Raw genomic sequence first — 19,926 nt, 5'->3', positions numbered from 1 at the left:
ATTCACATAATGCTGACATTTTTGTTTTTCTCAATTTTAGATGCATAATACTAATTGGATTTTTACCTCATATATAACAAAAACTACTTTTATTGCTTAAAGAGATTCTTCTCGCATTCTTCCATAACCACAATCTTCATAAATTGCCAGTGATCAGTATTTTATTTATTTTATTTTTTTTCCAGGAAACCAGGTTTCATTTTGTGTTACCATCTTTCGACCCTTGTAACTTGTTGCCGGATTTTACTAAACTAATATCGGAAACTATGGAAGCTAATCTATACAAGCACAAAAATCTTACATATAAAACTCACTATGTCTGTGTCTTCATTTTCAAACTGCATCTCTTCTGGTGAGAGGCTGGTCAAATGATTGCATTTTTGTGGACCATCTTTTTATGGGTTTTTATCCAGGTAAAAATAACTGCGAAGGGGTCAAAATTGAAAGAAATTGGAACTTGACACGCGCAAGTCGACTTGTACATATGCACAAATATGCATACATTTATATATTAACGTTAGTTCATTTTTAGCTATTTCATATTCATCTGATTATAGCTCAAATGGTAATGATCAAGGCGCTATATGTTTTGGTTTCGGTTTTAATTTTAGCTGATGGCACTCAAATATTTTACTTTTGAAATGACTATGTATTGGGTACAATATAATAATCAATAAAGAATTAGTTCTATACTAATAAATACGAAATCTACATAAATTAAAATATCATATGTAAGCATATTTTATGACCGGGCAACGCTGGGTGCCCTGTTAGTAAATGAAAAAAAAAAAAGAATGCAGATAGTTGAAAAATTGTAAACTTAAAAACTCAGTTGAAATTTTTAATTATCTGCAGACATATGCACTATACATATTGAAAGTTCACGTTTTAAATTTAAAAAAGATATTAGGTTGGTGCAAAAGTAATGTTTTTTGACGAAGTTGAACATAAAAAAAACATTATTTTTGCACCAACCTAATATATTTAGTTCCATCGTTTAAATGTCTTTATATCAAACGAGAAAACAAAATGGCAACTTGTCGCTTAACTGAATGTTTGTGTGTGTGAGGTGGGGGCTAAATTTTTAAAAAACAAAAACAAAAAATACTTCTACTACTAACACTAAGTCCGAGTGGCAAGCCCCTACTCCTAAACTTAGGATTAGCGGTAGGACAAGTTATTTTTTTATTTTACTACTAGCGGGGGGTACCTGGCGTTGCCTAGGTGTTTGGAGGTGTGTGTGTGTGTGTGTGTGTGTGTGTGTGTGTGTGTTGGGGGGGTAGATCAAAACAACCCTGTTTAAAAAAAAAAAAACGTTGGCCGGATGCTTGGAGGTGTAAAAGAAAAAAAAAGTTTTAGTAGAAAGGTAGGCTTGAATCTCGAACCTTTGACGCGGAGGTGGAAAGGAAATGGAAAAAAAACCCTGCGACCTAACCATCTTGACCACGGGAATAGATGAATTGATAAGTGTGTTAAGTTGACGTTTATAAAGCGAAATTAACAGGTGCGAGAACGTTAAGTCGCGTAATGTTTGACCTAGTTTTGTGCTGGAAGCCAGTTTCTGTTTTCCCCGCGACACGGCGATCAAAAAATATCTCGAAAAAAGCTTGTAAAAGTCGGGTAAATTAAAGATAGCTGCGACTCGAGTTCCTTAGTTGTAGATATTATTATTTAGACAGCATATAAAAAATTTTAAGAAGGAGCGAGCCAACCGAGAACCACAGCAAAAAAAGCCTTTTGTAGACATACACAAAAAGCGAACACACATACACACATTTTCGCTTTTATATATACAGACTAGCGGGGGGGGGGTACCCGGCGTGGCCCAGGTTTTTGTAGGTGTGTGTGTTAGCCAGGTGTTTGGAGGTGTAAAAGGAAAAAACAGTTTTAGTAGAAAGTAGTGGAGATGTGGAGATGGAAACGAAATGGAAAAAAACCCTGGGGCCTAGCCATCTTACCCACGAGAGAAGAGGAATGAAAAACCTCTTAATTTAACGTTTATAAAATGAAATTAACAGGTGCGAGAACCTTAAGTAGCGTGATGTTTGACCTTGAAACCTGACGCGGCTGCAAGTCAGTTTTCGCTTGTTTTATACTGAAAAGCGAAAGATCCTCGGGACACTCTAAAAATCTGGAAAAAAATAACGCGTGAAAGTCGGACAAATTAAATAGACAGGCGACCCCCAAGAAGAAATGAGCCGACCGAAAAGTCCAGCGAAAAAAGCCTTTTATAGATATACACAAAAAGCGAACACACATACACACATTTTCGCTTTTATATATGGAGATTTTTTTCAGCAATGAAACAGTTAAGCAGAAAAATGTTTTAGATCACCCGTGACAATATTTGTTATATATCTTACGAAATATTTGGAAATTCTTAAATGTTTTCATAAAGATATGAAATTTTTTTTTTTTTTTAAATATTTATTGTAAATACATACAATAAGGAAGAGGTCTAGCAAATCGAGGAGAGGGAAGGGGTGCTGTTTGTCTTCCGTTAAACATCTCATTCATCTCATTCCTGACTCAGTTCAAGTGTGTTCCTATTTGTCTCCCCACAAAACCAAAATGAGATACAAGGTCGTTTTTAATGTGAGGAATATCCAGCTCCCCAAAAGGGGCATTCTAGACTGGAGGCATTTAGTTCTCTCCCACTATAAAAACTCAAACACCAGAGCCGGAAAGTGAAATAAGTTACTCTTTTCACTTTCAAACAATATACAAATATTTATGCAACTCTCGAGATGTGACGTCATATTAAATGACGTAATAAAAGAATGAGTCGTAACTTTTGACAACTTAAAATAAATAAATAAAAAATAAAGATCATTTTATGCTGTCATACATTTTCAAGTATGCACGGTGACGAGCAAGATCAAAGTTTTTTGTAGTGTACTAGAACGCTTGTTTTTAACCCGTCTGGTCAGTATATTTTTTGGTGCTTATTCAAATTGGCACTTATGGCAACACGTAAAAGTAAAGAAAATAAAAGAGGCTGTATGATGTACGTACTCATTACAGAACAACGATGTCATATTCCAAAAATAATGTAAATCAATCAAGTATTTTTTTTAACTAAGAAAATCAAAATTTACGATTTCTAGCGATTTTACTACTAAACTGTATTAAACATAAAACCGTTTTTGATCTCAACACTTCGCTTTTAGTTGCCCCCCCACCTATTTATTTCATCAGATTTCATGATGGCCAAGAAAAACACTACAACTCGCTTGGTCGTAAAATTTGAATTTCTTGAATAAAAAAAAAAAATAAAATAAAATAAAATAAAAACTACTTGGTCGATTTACGTAATTTTTAGAATATGACATCTTCGTTCTGAAACAAGTACGTACATCATACAAACTTTTCTGTATTTTCTTTAATTTTAATTGCCGCCATAAGTGCCAATTTGAATAAACACCTATTTTTTTTATATTTATTACTAATGGAGATTTTGGTATCTGTCTGAAGCAGAAATTATACTATATTTTAAGATGTTACCAGATCAAGCTGTCTGGAGATATCAGCTTCCTGATTTTAAATACAAACATTGATGTTTTTGTTCTTTGTTTATTGTAGCGAAATTCGATGAATTTGTGTTTTGTTTTTTTTTGTAATTTCACCCCAAACAAGGCACAGTGCCACTGATGTGGAGCTACTATCAGGGACATAAGTTGCAGGGATACTATGTAGGGAGTTGCGCAGCAAGAGGTCTGTTCACATTACACTTAAACTTCTGCATATTAGTACAGTTGGGGAAGCAGGAACCCGGAAGGGAATTCCAAAGTCTAGCAATTCTGGGGAAGAAACTGTTAGAATAGGAGGATTTCTTACATCTCGGGATCTCTACTGTGTAGGGGTGGGACTTTGCTGCTTGTCGGGGGAAATTACATCAAGGGGGTACGAGGGCTTGTGGTTCATCGGAACACCCACTATTAAAATACTTATAAAACAGGCAGAAGGATGCAACATTTTGTCAATGGGACAGAGGTTGATGCTTAGATGACAGTTCAAGACCTATCAGGTTGCCGCCTCTCTTTTGAACCTTGCCCATGAGTGAGAGACCAGCAACAGATGCACCAGCCCAAATGTGACAACAGTACTCCATACATGGGCGAATGGTGGCCTGGTAAAAGTACAGGATACAATCAGGCATAAGTAACTTTCTAGCATGTTAGAGAGAGCCCACCTTCTTTGCAGCAGCCTTGGTAATGCTCTTAATGTATCTGTTCCAACTCATGTTCCCTGTGACTGTTAAGCCGAGTAGTTTGAACGAAGTACTTTCAGGTAATGTATCTCTAGCCATAGCTATTGGTGGTAGAGAAGGTTTCTTGTAATTATTAACGGAAACGAGCTTAGTCTTGGTAGCATTGAATGTTACCATCCATTTTTTACCCCATTCCACTACAGACTGGAGATCTTCCTCTAGGGGTTCCGCCATTGCCTTGAATATGTGTTCATTCATTTTCCCCTCATGCCTGTTATACAGTGTGGTGTTGTCAGCAAATATACCCATTTCAGAGTCTATTTTATTAGGGAGATTATTTATGAATAATAAAGGTCCAAGGATCGACTCTTGAGGCACACCCGCATTTATATCATATTGTTTAGACATACAACCATCGAGGACAACCTGGATTCTTCTCTTATTTAAGAAGGATTTAATTATGTTGAGTATTTATCCAATAATACCATAGAATCGGATTTTCATGAGAAGACCGTCATGCCATACCCGGTCAAAAACCTTAGCTATATCTAGGGCTACTGCCCTCCCCTCTCCTGCCTTATCCAATGCATGGTATCCAAAGATTACAGTTAGAATATCTGCTGTGGAGTGGGCTTGCCTAAATCCATATTAATGGTCGGACAGAAGTTTAGCAATTATAATGTGGTGGACTAGAGCTTGATTAATTACGGACTCAAATATTTTGGCAAAAAAAGGGAGGAAGCTAACGGGGCGATAATTTAATGGGTCAGTTCTTTTGCCAGAATCCTTGTAAACTGGTACAACAGAAACAGTGTTCCAGCAGTCAGGAAAGCACGATTCGTTAAAGACTTTGGAGAGAACTGGACCAATCTCAGTGGAGCATTTTTTTAATAGTACAGCCGGAATGAGATCAGGTCCAGGTGTCTAGGTTTTTTATGATATCATGTACTTGAGAAGGGGTGATTTTCAGATCTAGGGTGGTTTCAATCAGCAAAGGAAAATCAGGGAGGGTGTGGTTTGCTGGGTTCAAAGTAAAGTTTTTTTTTTTTTTTTTTTTACATAGGCAGCACCGCTTATCAAGGCCCATAGACCACTCGAGGATAAGGGTTAAGAGTGTACAGTAGTCAATTGGACAATATAGTAATTGTTAGTAATGGAAATTCGGTAAATTTGTTAACAAGTGGAACGGCTCATTAAGAACTTGTTTATGTTGGACTTGAAGACAACCATATTGTAGTCAGCTGGAAAGCATGAAAACGGAAAACAATTCCACAGGCATGCAGTTCTAAGAAAGAAGCTTTGTTCATGGAATCTACGTTTAGGTTTAGGCACAGATAAAGAGTGGGGGGAATTGTTGATAGTGTTTTCAGCTAGATGAGTGTTTCTTGTGAAAAGTTTGGTGAGGGGGGACCATAGATTGAAGCTCAGTCAAACACTTTCCATGAAAATAACAATAAAGCAGAGACAAACTCGCAACATCTCTTCTGTTAGATAGAGGTTGCAAGGAAGAGAAAAGGACATATCCTACAAGGCTACGAAGTCTATTTTGAACTCTATCAAAGCAGGACAAGTACTTTCTAGCAGCTCCTGCCCAGATGTGGCAACAGTATTCCATCCTTGGACATACCTGGCTCTTATGTAGATAGAGAATTGCATCAGTAGTGAGATATCTACTGGATCGATAGAAGGATCCCACCATTTTTCCAGCAGCCTTGACAACAGATTTGATGTACGTGTTCCATTTAAGATCAGGAGTAAAGGTCAAGCCCAGAAGCTTGTCAAAACTTGAGGCCTCCCCAAGACGAGAGCCATTCATTTCAATTGATGCTGGATGGGGATCAGAGCGTTGATAATGTAAAGAGAGAAGCTTGGTTTTAGATGCATTAAAAGTAACCAGCCACTCCTTTCCCCATTGTACCACTTGCTCAAGATCAGAGGAGAGAGAACCGGAGAGAACTTGGTCATCTACGGCCTTAGATGTGCTACCATAGATGGTAGTGTCATCAGCATAAATGTCAACAAATTTTTTTATTTTTTTTTACACTGTGCTCACCACTTATCAAGGCCCGGAAGCCACTCAGGGATAAGGGTATTGCAAGTACAGTAATGATGTAAGGATGTGATTTGGAAGATCATTAATGTACCTATTTACAATGCCTCCCCACGGGACAGAGTTAGACACCAGGGTCGTTTTTTAACGTGGAGAAAAGGTACAAATATAAAAATTGTCTCAGTCATGAAGGACTTCTCCACCGAAAGAGAACGAGAAATGGAAGTGCCGCATCTGAAGAACAGATACCACACTTTGATCTTGGCCAAAAGGCCAAGTTCATTAATGTAGATCAGGAAAAGAGTTGGGCCCAGGATGGACCCCTGAGGGACTCCAGCATTAATACTGTGAGCTTCTGTTTGTTTGTTTGTTTGTTCTGTTTTACGGCATATCAACCACTTTGGGGTCATTTAATGCCGAAAGGTTCGTTATGTTGTGTTAAATATTGGTTTGTTCTTCTTAAGGTTTTTCTTTTTTTTTTGGGGGGGGGGGTCTTTCCTTATATTTTTGAGTATATTTTAGTTTCTTTCAGAAAATTGATAATTTTTTGGGGATCAATCTTGTTTAATATTGTTTTCAGATTTTTTTCTTGGTAATACTTTGTTCGGATTTGTTCAAGGTCAATGCAGTTTGTCAGTATATGGTGTATTGTGTAGGGTTCTTGACACGTTATACAGTTTGGTGTCTCCTCCCCTTTTAGTAGATGTGAGTGGGTGATGTGAGTGTGACCTATTCGCAGTCTGGTCATTACTACCTCTTCCTTTCTTGTTAACTTTTTGGTGTTTCTCGTTCCAATATTTGGTGTTATTTGGAATAGTTTGTTTTTGGTGCATGAGCTCCAGTTTTCTTGCCATTTTCTCTTCAAAAATGTGTTTATTTTAGTCTTTAGGTCTGTATAGGGGATTTTTCCACTTATGTGGTTTTGTTGCAGAGTTTCCTTTGCTGCCTTATCTGCTTGTTCATTCATGTATATGCCGATATGGCTTGGTATCCAGCAAAAGATAATGTTTTTTTTCATGGTTATGGCATCTATTTTGTTTAGCAATTTTGTAATAAGTGGGTTTGTCATTTTTTTTTCTTTTAGAGATATGAGTATTGAAAGTGAGTCAGTAAATATGATATATTTTTGATGGTCATCATTGGTTATTATATTCAGTGCCGAATCTATGGCTGTTGCTTCTGCGCTGAAAATAGAAGATTCGTTTGGGAGCCTTTTCTTTAGTTTTATTTTTTTGTGGATGGCTGCGCATCCTACTTTATCTCCATCTTTTGATCCGTCAGTGTAAATTTGTGTATATTCTTTGTATGTATTCTGGATGATAAGTAGTTCTTCATGGAAGGTTGATGGGTGGGTTTTCGTTTTGGGATATTTATTTAATTTTAATATTATGTGTGGTTGTTTGATCATCCAGGGTGGAGTTTTTGATTTGTTATATTTATGTATTTTTGTAATGTCCATTTGGGCTTCTGTGAGAAGGTTTTTTATCCGGAGGCTGTAGGGCTTGATGATATTTTCTTTCTTGTTGAAGAGATGTGTGTATTGTGGGTGGAGGGTACATTGGTATGCAGGATTTGTTGGACACGATACCAGCTTTAGGTAATATTGTAGCGCTAACTTCTGTCGTCTTAGAATCAGTGGAGGCTCATGGGCCTCTATATAGAGGCTTTCTACTGGAGAGGTTCTAAATGCTCCCAAGGCTAATCTTAATCCTTGATGATGGATTGTATTTAGTTCTTTTATGTAGGACTTCCTTGCTGCTCCATAGATGAAGCATCCATAGTCCATTTTAGATCTGATTAGAGTTTGGTATAATTTCAATAATGTGACTTTGTCTGCACCCCAATCGGTGTGTGCTAGGACTTTGATCAATTGCATTGTCTTTTGGCATTTTGCTTTTAAATATTTTATATGCGGTATAAAGTTCAATTTTTTATCGAATATAATACCTAAATATTTATGTTGGTCGGTGAGTGGGATGTTCTTGTTATCCAGTTTCAGGTTGGGGTCGTGGTGGAATTTTCGTAATTTGCAAAAGTGGATGCATTTAGTTTTTTCCTCTGAGAATGTAAATCCATTTTCTATGGCCCATTTGTTTATTTTATTCAGACAGAGTTGTAGTTTGCGTTCGGCTGTTTGTATATATTTAGATTGGTAGTATATAAGTAGGTCGTCCACGTATAGGGCGTTTTCAATTCCTGGGTCTATGTTTTTTATGATATTGTTTATTTTAATGTTGAAGAGGGTGACAGACAGGATACTGCCTTGGGGGACCCCCATTTCTTGATCTTTTTGGACTGAATAAGTGTTGTCCATCCGTACTTGGAAGTTTCTATTTGTTAAGAAATTTCTGATAATTTCTGGCATTCTACCCCTAAGTCCTAGTTCATACAGGTCTTTTTGGATTCCGTATTTCCAAGCGGTGTCATACGCCTTTTGCATGTCAAAAAAAATTGCTATTAGATGTTCTTTTTTTGCAAATGCTTCTCTTATGCGTGTTTCCAGTTTTATTAAGTGATCGGTGGGGCTTCTATTTTTCCTGAAACCCGACTGGCTTTCTGTAATTAGATTTTTGCTTTCCAAGTACCAATTTAACCTTTCGTTAATCATTCTCTCAAAAGTTTTGCACAAACAACTAGTTAGTGCAATGGGTCGGTAGTTTGTTGGGTTTGTATGGTCTTTTTTTGGTTTGGGTATTGGGATTACTGTTGCCTGCTTCCAGTTTTTTGGAATGTTGTTAGTTATCCATATCTCATTGTAAATTTGTAATAAGTAGTCCAGTGATGGTTTTGGTAGTTTTTTGAGGAATTGATAATGGATCTCGTCGGGGCCGACTGCTGTATCGGGAGATTTGTTTATTGCCTCCTCTAGTTCTGCACTGTTGAATAATTGATTGTAGTTTTCTTCATTTTTTGATTTGAAGTTTATTTTTATTTTTTCTTCATTTTTCTTTATAGCTTGGAATTTTTTATTTTGGTTTTTTGATGATGAGTTCATTGAGAATTGTTCTGCTAATTTATTTGCGATATTTTGTTTGTCGGTAATCTTTGTGTTGTCGCATATAAGGTGTTTAATAGGGTTCTTTGTATTTTTTCCTGCTATTTTTCTGACCATCTCCCATACTTTTTTGGGTTTTGTGTTTTGATTAATTTTTGTTACATAGTCTTTCCACGAGTTCCGTTTTGATTCTTTGATAGTTTTCCGTGCTTTGGCTTTGCTGTTTTTATAGGTGTCCAAATTTTCTTTCGTTGGACTGTTTTTGAATTTCCTTAGGTTTGCACGTCTGGCTCTTATAGCTTCTTTGCATTCTTTATTGTACCAGGGTTTGTTATATTTTGTAGTAGTGGAACTTTTTGGTATGTTCTCCTCGGCTATTGTGAGTAGGGTGTTGCTGAAATATGTGATGTGTTCTAAGTCAGGATTCGCTTCAGGTATTAATCTGTATTGACATGTATTTTGGAAATTTTCCCAATTTGCCTTTTGTAAATTCCAGCGGGGTGTTTTGTCTTCTGGCTTGGGATTCTCGTTTTCTATTATGATTGGGAAGTGGTCACTTCCGCATGTATCCTTATGTGTTCTCCAGCTATAATCCATGTATATAGTTGGGTCACATAGTGTTATATCGATTGCTGATAGGGTTCCCGTTGGTGGGTGCATATATGTATTCTCTTTGTTGTTGAGTAGGCATAGATCATTTTGGTTAATTATTTTTTCTATGGTTTGGCCTCTTTTGTTGTTTTTTTTACTGCCCCACCATATATTGTGACTATTGAAGTCTCCCAACAGTAGAAAAGGTTTAGGTAGTTGTTTGATTATATTGTTTAATTCTGTTTCGTTTATTGTTTCATTTGGTGGTATATAGAGTGAGCATAGGGTTACTGTTTTGTGTAGTGTTGCAGTTATTGCAACAGCTTGCATATTTGTTTTTAAGTTCACTTTGCTGTGTGGAATGTTTTCGTTTATCAGTATTGATGATCCACCGGTGGCTTTGCATGATAATTTGTTTATGTGGTTGTATATTGAGTAGTGTTTTATGTTAATTTTGTCATTTTCTTTTAAGTGTGTTTCCTGTAGGCAAATTATTGCAGGACATAAGGATTTGATAAGTATTTGCATTTCTTCGATATTAATTTTTAATCCTCTTATGTTCCACTGTAGGATTTTGTTAGTCATGGTTTATATTTTCTTTTGGTTTTGGACTGTTGGTGTTTATGTCTACGTCCATAGTTTCGATGTTAGTTTGGGTGTTTCTTTTGGAAGTGGATGGTCTGTTTCTTGTTTCTGGTGAGAGGCTTTTTTTGGGTTTTGGTCTGGGACTTTTAGATTTACTTTGTCTTGACTGTCTTTTTTGGCTACCAGTTTCAACTAGTTCAAATTTATTTTCATTTTCAATTAATACTAATTCTGTTTTTTGTTTGTCATTTTGTTTTTGGGGGGTAGTTTTTTTGTTGTTCTGTTCTATTTCCATTTTTTCTGTTGTTGTGTGTTTATTTTTAACATCTGTTTTTGTCCTTGTTAGTGACTTGGATCTTTCACGTTTTGATAATTGAGGAGGTTTCATTTCTTTAGAGATTGATTCCTCAATATTGATGGAAGTTTTTCTGATTTCCTTTGTTTCGTTTTCTTTTATACTGGGTTGTTCGTTTCTGACTTTTATTTGGCTGTTAGAATTTATTTTCAGTTCTGATAAAAAAGATTTTAATTCTTCAAGTATGTTCTTTAGTTCTTTTGCTAGGTTTGCAATTTCTGGAGCAAGGTTTAGTTCATTGTAGTTGTACATTTTGTTTGCTTGTTGGGTTATTGTGGCATATGAGTTTTTGGTGCGATTTGTGACTTCTTTGCGGGCTTCTTGGAAGGTTATATTTTTTTGATATTTGATTGTTATTATTTCCTTCTCTTGCTTATATATTTTGCACTGTTTTGAGTGAGAGTGGTGCTCTTCTTGACAGTTTGTGCATTTGGTTTTATTTGGACAGTCTTCTTCATCGTGGTCTGGGTTTTTTTCACTGCAGTTTCCACATGTGAAGAATCTTAGACATTGGTCTTTATTATGTCCAAACTTTTGGCAGTTGTAGCATTGTAAAGGTTTTGGAATGTATTGTTCTATTTTCGTTCTTTCATAACCTATATTGATGGTCTCTGGTATTTGAGGATAATTGAATGTTAATATATAAGTGTTTGTATATATTACCTCTCCTTTTTTTTTAAATGTGATTCTTTTTACATCTGTGACCCCTTGGTTTTTTAGTTCTGTTTTGATTTCTTCTGTTGTGCAGACGGAGATTTCCTGGTTTTTTATGACTCCTTTGGAGTAGTTTAGTGTTTGGTGTGGATAAGCTTTGATGTTTGTTTCATGCAATTTTTGTAGTTGAAGTAGAGTTTTGGCCTGTTTTTTATTTTGTACTTCTACCAATATGGTACCATTCCTTAATTTTTTGACATTTTTAGGTGTTATTTTGCTTGATATTACCTTTTGGATAATGAAGGGTGACATTTTAGTTAACGGTATATTAGACGTTGCTTCTAGCACGATGAATCTTGGAAAGTTTGTATCTTCATTGTCGCTGTCAGAGTCTATTTCTGTGTGTGGTCTCTTGGATTTTTTGGCATTCATAATAATTTTTGAAAAATTCATCAGCCATGCTCCCCACCCTCCTCGGAGCCCCTTATGGGGAAGAACTATGAGGGGGTAAATCCCATTCGCCTCGGTTCTCCAGGGCTACATAGCTGGTATACTCAAACATGGGGAGGTTTCCAAGCATTCACAATATATGGTTATGCCCACCCAAGTATGGGATTTCCCTGTATTTTTATTATTCCTGATGGTTACCTTTTTCCCAGCTTGATTGACCCTTCAGCCATCGCTTATTAACTCAGTTTATTGTTTATGTTGAGTGTTAGTGTGTTTTTGTTTGGATTGTCTGAATTAGTGCTTGTCATGACCAACCGATTGATTGGATCGGGCCTATCCAACCTCCCGTCTAGCCTAGTAAGGGCCAAAGTGGTGTGTTGTAGTATCATGTTATTATTTCCTAGGCATGTTCCACTCAACCACCAGGATCCCGTTCTTAATGCATTACGGGTTGCCACCAACGGTCAACTGGTGGTCCCATTGAAGGATTTTTACCCTCTGCAGGGGGGCAGTTGGTATGTTCTATCGCCCTACCAACTAGGCAAAAAAAAAAAAAAAAAAAAAAAAAAAAAAAAAAAGGGGTGAGGAGGTGAAGGAAAAAGAAAACGAGGGAGGGGAAGGGGAGGAGAATGTTGTTTTTGTTTTTGTTTTCGCAGAACATGACTAAGTTTTGCAAAAGGGAATAAAAAAACAAAGACATCTATGCAGGTGCGTTTCATCTCAGGAAGTCAGTAGACAGCCTGATCTGGTAGCACCAGTGTGAGCTTCTGATTTTTGCCCATCAACTACTACTCTTATGAACCTATCAGAGAGAAATTGAGAAGACATTTCCAGCTATACCATAACTGAAGATCTTGTGAAGTAAACCTTTATGCCATACCCTATCAAAGGCCTTTGATATGTCAAGAGCAATTGCCCTAGAAAGGTTGCCTCCGTCGAGAGATTTGCTAATCCTATGAGATATAACTGTAAGCACATCTGCTGTAGATCTAGCAGAACAGAAACCATATTGTGTGTCACTAAGAAGATTGGAGGCAAACTGATGGGCAAGTATGTTAGCTTTCTCAGTTGCCATACAAACAACCTTGTGATTGTTGGATAGTGGAGGAATTGTTGATTGCCCATTATTTACTACACTGTTGTAGTACGAGTTCCTAATTTCTGCGCTTCAGTGCATTTTCTGGTGGTTTCGGTATATTCTCTCTTAGCTGTCACTATTTCTTTCTTACAATTACTTCAAGCTTTTATAAACTTTTGTTTGTTTATACTGGACTGATGCCGAATAAATCTGCGGTATGAATGTTGCTTCTGAGCAATGGCAACTGCGGAAGTAGGAGTAAACCATTGAGAAGAGTGGGGTTTGCTACAGAACTTCCATGTGGGAACATGTGCTTCAATTGCTGCTTTAAACCATTCAGTGGTCTCATTTGCACACTGTTGTGCAGGAAGAGCAAAGATATTTCCCCCATGGGGCATCTCTGATGTGATCTCTAATGGCATCCCAGTCAGCCTTATTGTAGTACACCTTGCCGTTTTGAGGAATGGCTCTTCAACTTGGGGATGAGAGTTTAGAGTGATGTATATCATTATCACAGCATGCTCAGCATTCCCAAGTGGGCAATGGGTATTTGTTACACAATCCTCAGGAACTGTTGTCAGAAATAGATCCAGAAGTGAGGTTTGCTGGTCCTGACGATCTGGCAGATGGGTCAGTAATGTTACTGTCTGTGTCAAGAAATGGGATGTAGAAAAGTTATGGATGATGTTACCAGCTGTGTCAGTGTAATTAGAGAAGCCAAGCCAATTATTGTAGTAGACATTAAAGTCACTAAATACATGTATTTGGGCACTAGTGTTAAGGGAGAGTACTACATCTTTGCTGTCAGAGACATGGTTGATTAGAGTACAGTCCTGAGTCGAGGGAGAGTGTTAAAGAAAATATAGGTAGCTAACATTATGCTGTAAAGTTATTTTTAAAGCACATGAAGCCCTGGTCATCTGATTCTAGTTTAGATTCCCTAGTCATGGGGAGGGTGTTTCGAATATAGACTCCAAGTTCGTGCATGTGTCTGTCAGAGTTCTTACAACAAAATGGGAGCAGGTATGTTAAAGATGTTAGAATTTCAAATGAAACCAATGGAGTCTACTGAATTGTAATATCACAGTAATGAACATATACAAAAAGTACAAAAAACGATAAGTTAGAAAAAATTAACTATTAATGAAAAGTTTTTCTGCAAAAAAAAAAATTAAAAAAAAAAAAAGTCCTAATTGTAACAAAAGGAGGGAATATTTTCTGAAAACTGAAAATCTTTGACCAATTTAGCAAAACTTAATTTTCGTCAATTGTCTTTGAAAACTGTTTTCATTTATAATTAATTCCAGCAGGTCTGATTGAACATGATGGAGTTCTTTTTTTCCAATTTTGTTGGATATCTTTTCAATTCGCCAAGCGGTCTTTTTTATTTCAGCTGGCATGTTATATGGCGCCCAAAAGTTGTTTGGTCATATTCTTCTCAAGCACTTTCTCACTCATTCGTAAGGTACATCCGATCATCATCAGGAGCAATTTTTTGCTGCTTTTTTTTTCTTTATTGAGCCTTGGTGTATTTTATAGCTAGTTCTATTTTTTGGGGTTTTTTTCATTGAGCCTTGGTGCATTTATAGCTAGCTTTTTTTTTCTTTTTTTTTTTTTATTGCACCTTGGTGTATTTATAGCTAGTTTTTTTTTGTTTGTTTGTTTTTTTTTTGTTTGTTTTTTTTTTTTTTATTGAGCCTTGGTGTATTTATAGCTAGTTTAAAAAATTTTTTTTTTATTGGTTATAAAAGTGGATGCAGGATGGGTAGGGGCGAATTATTTTTATTTTTTATTTTGAATTTCTTATTTCATTTTTTATTTATTGTTAGTTATCGAATACAGTTAGTACACCAAACCTCAATAAAGAAAAAGAAAACGACAGCAACAACAATCGCTCCTGATGACGATCGGATGTACGGATAGAAAACGCTTGAGAATAATATGACCGAACAACTTTTGGGCGCCATAATATACAACATGCCAGCTGAAATAAAAAAGACCGCTCGGCGAATTTAAAAGATATGCAACAAAATCGGAAAAAGAAGAACTCTGTCATGTTCAATCAGATGTGCTTGGATAATGACTTGCTGCCAAAATAATAATTGTCTACCTTATCATTTTTCCTAAGTTTTTGATATGTTCATTACTGTGACATGACAATTCAGTAGATACCATTGGTTTCACTTGAAATTCAATATTTCAATTTTCGAATTTTGCTACAATAATGAAGAACCGTTTTTTTTTTTATTCTTTCCAAAACTCAATCATATTTTGCAAAGTCAAAAATACTCAAACCAAACACCTTGAATAAATATTTGAAGATGTAAAGAACTTAAAGTGTTTTTCAAAACTTACTGGCATTAAATAACCCAAAAAGAGTTGATATGCCATAAAACAAAACTATCTTTTACTGCTCAATCCAGTTTACTATACTGAATCAGATTAATATACTATTTTTTAAACTCAATTCAGGGGTGGGGGTGGGGACGCCAGCATTACCTTCGAGCAAGAGAATAGTGTATTATTTGTTATGCTATCATAAGGACATCTTTCCAGGCATTACCTCCTCGTTTGAGGTTGAGCAGTATTTATTTGCTTCCCCACAAAAGTAAAATGTGACACAAGGTCGTTTTTAATGTGGGGGGAAAACCAAAAATAATAATTATCTCAGTATAGTGTTTCTCCTCCATTGACTGAGACAAATTACCTGTAGCATCTTGGCTCGAAGTGTGGCATATGTTCGTTCATCCTGTATATATACTAAAACATATATGCGATCCGGGGGGGGGGGTTATATGGCTCGTATTCCAAGTTATGGCTGCTACTGTTTTTAAACAAACGTACACCCATAGACTTGTTAACTACCATTCATTCTTTTTGATGTCACACTGCTTTTGCCAACTACCATTTGTCTTTTATGACGTCATCCATTTTCAAATAAATATATACGTGTATGATCTTGTGTCACATTACCTTTTATAAGTGTAAATATCACCGAGATAACAAGCAGGCAGAAGCTAGCTTTTGGTTGTAAGTATTTACTTATTATACAATGTTTCTTGATCTCCATTGTCAAGAACCTTATTTGAATTCTTCATTTCCGCTCCCAGCACTTCTTTCGAAACAAGTTTTCTATGATGAAGGACAATTTGGGGGAGGGGGTCCGTTTTGTAAGAGTGTTTGTTGTATTATATTATTACTCACTAGGAGTTTTCACACAGATCATCACATCAAAAAATTCTCAGTACTTATGTATTTTTGGTACCACGCTGAAATAATAATGTTATTTCGAAAGTCATACTTAACATGAGAAGGAGACTATGCTTCCACCTAACAAGTTAATAAAAAGATATTGTGAAACTTAAATTTAACCTGAAAAAAACTATTTAAAAATAGCGTGGTACCAAAAATACATACGCACCAAATTCTCTTTGATAACAACCTGCGGTGTTCCCTGGAGTCTGAGTGACAACAAGTCTCCTCAGATTTGCAGTACTGACCATCTCTTTCAATAACCTTTACAAATTAGTTTGCGTTATCGTTTACCATTGATTTTTTCTTGGTAGTGAACATTGTTCTTCACTGGGATTTGGGTCGCAATAAGCCTCCCCAAAGTCCCAGTCATCTTTGCACTCATCCAGCAGAGATCTGGTTAGTGCTTTCTCTCCTCGATCTTTCGATCCTCCTTGACCCTCCTCGGTTATCTTTCAGATGCAAGGTTCCTTGTTTACTTGCGGTTGTAATGATGTAAAATTCCGTTGTACGGAAGACCAAATCGGCCATAATTTAAATATTTAAATTTATTTACTGAATTTAAATATTTAAATTGATATACTGTTTAAATGATAATATACGTCTACGATGTTTTTTATTGGCGCTTTTCTTCGTATTTTTTAATAACATTTTTTTGCACCATTTACAAGTTTTTTTTTTACAAATATTTTTTTTAATACTGTAATAGTAAAATAAAGTTACATTTATTAATTATACGAAAAAAGTATCTCGTAATGTTTTCACACGAGATTTTTTTTCCTGTTGATTTCTAACTTCATTTAATCATGAACAAATTAGTCGATGTGGTGATGCCAGCGGGAGATGTTTGTGCCACTAACACATTATTTAAAGACATTGTTACCAATACATGTGACATTTAACCACTATGAAATAGTTGGCACATCGTGGTTTAATCGCCAACCAACAGACGTGTCCAAAATGCAATGTAGTTCTTAGCCGTCGGATGAACCTTCAATGTCGACGGGGCAAGGAATATATGGACGGATATTGTTGGGCTTGCCCACAATGTAAGAAACGGAAAAATATTAGGGCAGGATCCTTCTTCAAAGGCAGTAGATTAAAATTAAATATTTTAATTGAAATGTTGTATTGGTGGAGTTTGGAGGCACCGATTGTAAAAGTTTCCAAAGAAACTGGTCTATCCCCGACTACTCTAGTGGACTGATTTAATTTCATAAGGGACATTTGCGCAATGTCCCTGATGGAAAATCCAATTGAAATCGGTGGTCCTGGAAGAACCGTGGAAATCGACGAGAGCAAATTTATGCACCGTAAATACCACCGAGGAAGATATCGCGAAGGGCAGTGGGTCCTTGGTATGGTCGAGAGAGAGTCAAATGTGACTATGATGGTGCCAGTCGACAGTAGAGATGCTGGAACTCTTCTGCCAATAATTCAGAAGTATGTGCGACCTGGCACAAGGATAATAACTGATGGTTGGCGTGCATATAGTACCCTGCCCAACCATGATGTGGTAAATCACACCTATAATTTTACAGATCCGAATGACCCCACCATTCACACAAATCGCATTGAGGGTAGCTGGAGTATCTGCAAAGCCAAATTCAGAGCGATGCGAGGAACTAGTCGTGCAAATTTCAACAGTCATCTGCAGGAATTTCTTTGGCGGCGGCGAATAAAGGAAAATTATTTTAGTAACATTCTATATTGGATACGTTTTTTTTTATGAAGTTTAAGTAAAAAAAGTTCACTTTTTTTATTATTAAAAATACATTTCATGAAAACACTCATTATAAAATGTTCACGTTATTTAATTAAAAGTTCTCAATTTTGTTATTTTGTTACAAATTTCTAATAAAGATTATTTTAATTTTAACGGTAATTTGGTTTTCATTATAAACTCTGTCATGTTAAAGGCTTTAAAATCACTTTAAATAGTAAATCAATTTTAATATTTAAAAAAAAAAAGAGAAATCAACAGGAAAAAAATCTCGTGTGAAAACATTACGAGATACTTTTTCCCGTATAATTAATAAATGTATCTTTATTTTACTATTACAGTATTAAAAAAATTATTTGTAAAAAGAACTTGTAAATGGTGCAAAAAAATGTTATTAAAAATACGAAGAAAAGCGCCAATAAAAACATCATAGACATTTTGGTCGATTTGGTCTTCCGTACAACGGAATCTTACATCGTTAAAACCGCAAGTAAACAATGAACCTTGCATCTGAAAGATAACCCCCTCCTCACTTATTATGATAATAAACACGTAATTCTTAATGTCTAATTGTGGTATATTTTATAGCTGTCCAGAGTGCCCGCTATTTAAGGGAGCTGTACTCCCTATCCCATCCACAGTGAGGAATAAATAGTCTCAGATTTAGTTTCATCCTCCACTATCTCTCTCTCACACACACATATATATATATCTCCTGTCACAAAGATTAGTGAGTAAAAACTGTCAGACTAATTTCACATGTTTAGAGCAAGGGGAACAAACAGCAAATCACTCCGGCACTCCTTACGTTGTCTAAAAAAGCTTTCAATCCATTTCAATGAGACTACCCCCTTTTTGCATCGATCGATACATTTATTTTCTTTGTTTTGTTGTTTTAAGCTTTCCAGTTTGAGATGTTTTTCTTTTCATGGCTATGAAAATTGCTGCTGCTCCTTACATTTCACCTATGGTTGGAACTATTGAACGTTTTCACCAATTCAATGAATTTCTTCCGTAAATAAATATCGTACTTGAAAATAGCAACTAGTGGTGGGACGATTAATCGGAATCGGAATCGTTAATCATAAGAATCGTGTATTTTGGGAGGTATCGGAATCAGAATCGCATCGTTAAAAAATACCTTAATTTTCCGATTCCTTCATTACGATTCTTTTAGTCTGATATTGAAAAAAAGAAAAAAAATTCCTGATATTTCTAACCGCAAGAGAGAAATGTAGCATGTTATAAAAAGAAACCAAAGAAATTCATTATTAACAGGGCAATGCTTAGTGCCCCTCCCTTACAAGGTTCATTCATTCAGATCTATTGTAATCAAAACTACAAAAGAGTTAACTTGAAAAGAAGTATACAGGGCTCTACATTGCGAGTAAAAATAAAAAAACGCTTATCTTTTTGGCGATTGTTTTTTTTTACTGACAAATCTTCTAATACTGAATGAAAATGCTTTTTCAACTTATATTTTCTTAAAATAAAACGAGCAAAGTCAAATTATTTAAACAGTAAACGGTTTAATAGAACAATGTACTTTTTTCTTTTTTTAAAAGAAGGCTTTTGAAAGAAATATCTCTAAAATGAAATTGATCACGTATTATTTCGCAAAGTTTTGACAGTAGTCGGCTTCTTTTGAAGTTTCAAAAAAATCGACCCCATACCTATCTCTTCCAAACCTAAAGTTATTAAATAACCCCTTCGTTAATTCCAGGGTAATTAATTCAATTCAGTCAAGTTTTTTTTTTTTTAATTTCATTGAAATAAAATCCATTTTATTTTCTCCAGAAAGATAAAACCCTGAATTTGATTATATTAAAAGCAGAATAATATAATATTTTTTCTAGAATTTTAAATTGAAAATTAAAAGTGTTTTGCGCAGTTTTTTGCCGAACGAAAAAGAAATTAATATATATATTTTTAAAAGGTTTTGTAATCAATTAATTTTTATGTCTAAATAATATTTACGATTAA

General features: G+C 35.7%; 2 protein-coding genes across 3 annotated transcripts in view; one reads left to right on the top strand and one right to left on the bottom strand.

Moving 5' to 3' along the window:
• The window catches only part of LOC145243406 (ragulator complex protein LAMTOR5-like), a 78,140-nt gene that overhangs the window by 18,316 nt on the left and 39,898 nt on the right, over positions 1 to 19,926 (bottom strand). The window lies entirely within an intron of this gene.
• LOC145243403 (uncharacterized) overlaps positions 2,818 to 19,926 on the top strand; it is a 36,546-nt gene continuing 19,437 nt past the window's right edge. Inside the window, exon 1 of one of the 2 annotated variants that reach the window (XM_080106255.1) lies at positions 2,818 to 2,925. The gene's annotated coding sequence lies outside the window, so the exon portion shown is untranslated. Of the gene's footprint in view, positions 2,926 to 15,916; positions 15,999 to 19,926 lie in introns of those variants that run through there. The other variant, XM_080106254.1, reaches the window with a different exon arrangement.

Source organism: Euprymna scolopes, chromosome 22 (assembly GCF_053919585.1).
Source record: "Euprymna scolopes isolate OS-2025 chromosome 22, ASM5391958v1, whole genome shotgun sequence".
In the NCBI taxonomy this organism is placed as follows: domain Eukaryota; kingdom Metazoa; phylum Mollusca; class Cephalopoda; order Sepiida; family Sepiolidae; genus Euprymna; species Euprymna scolopes.
This window is presented reverse-complemented; position numbering and strand designations above follow the sequence as displayed.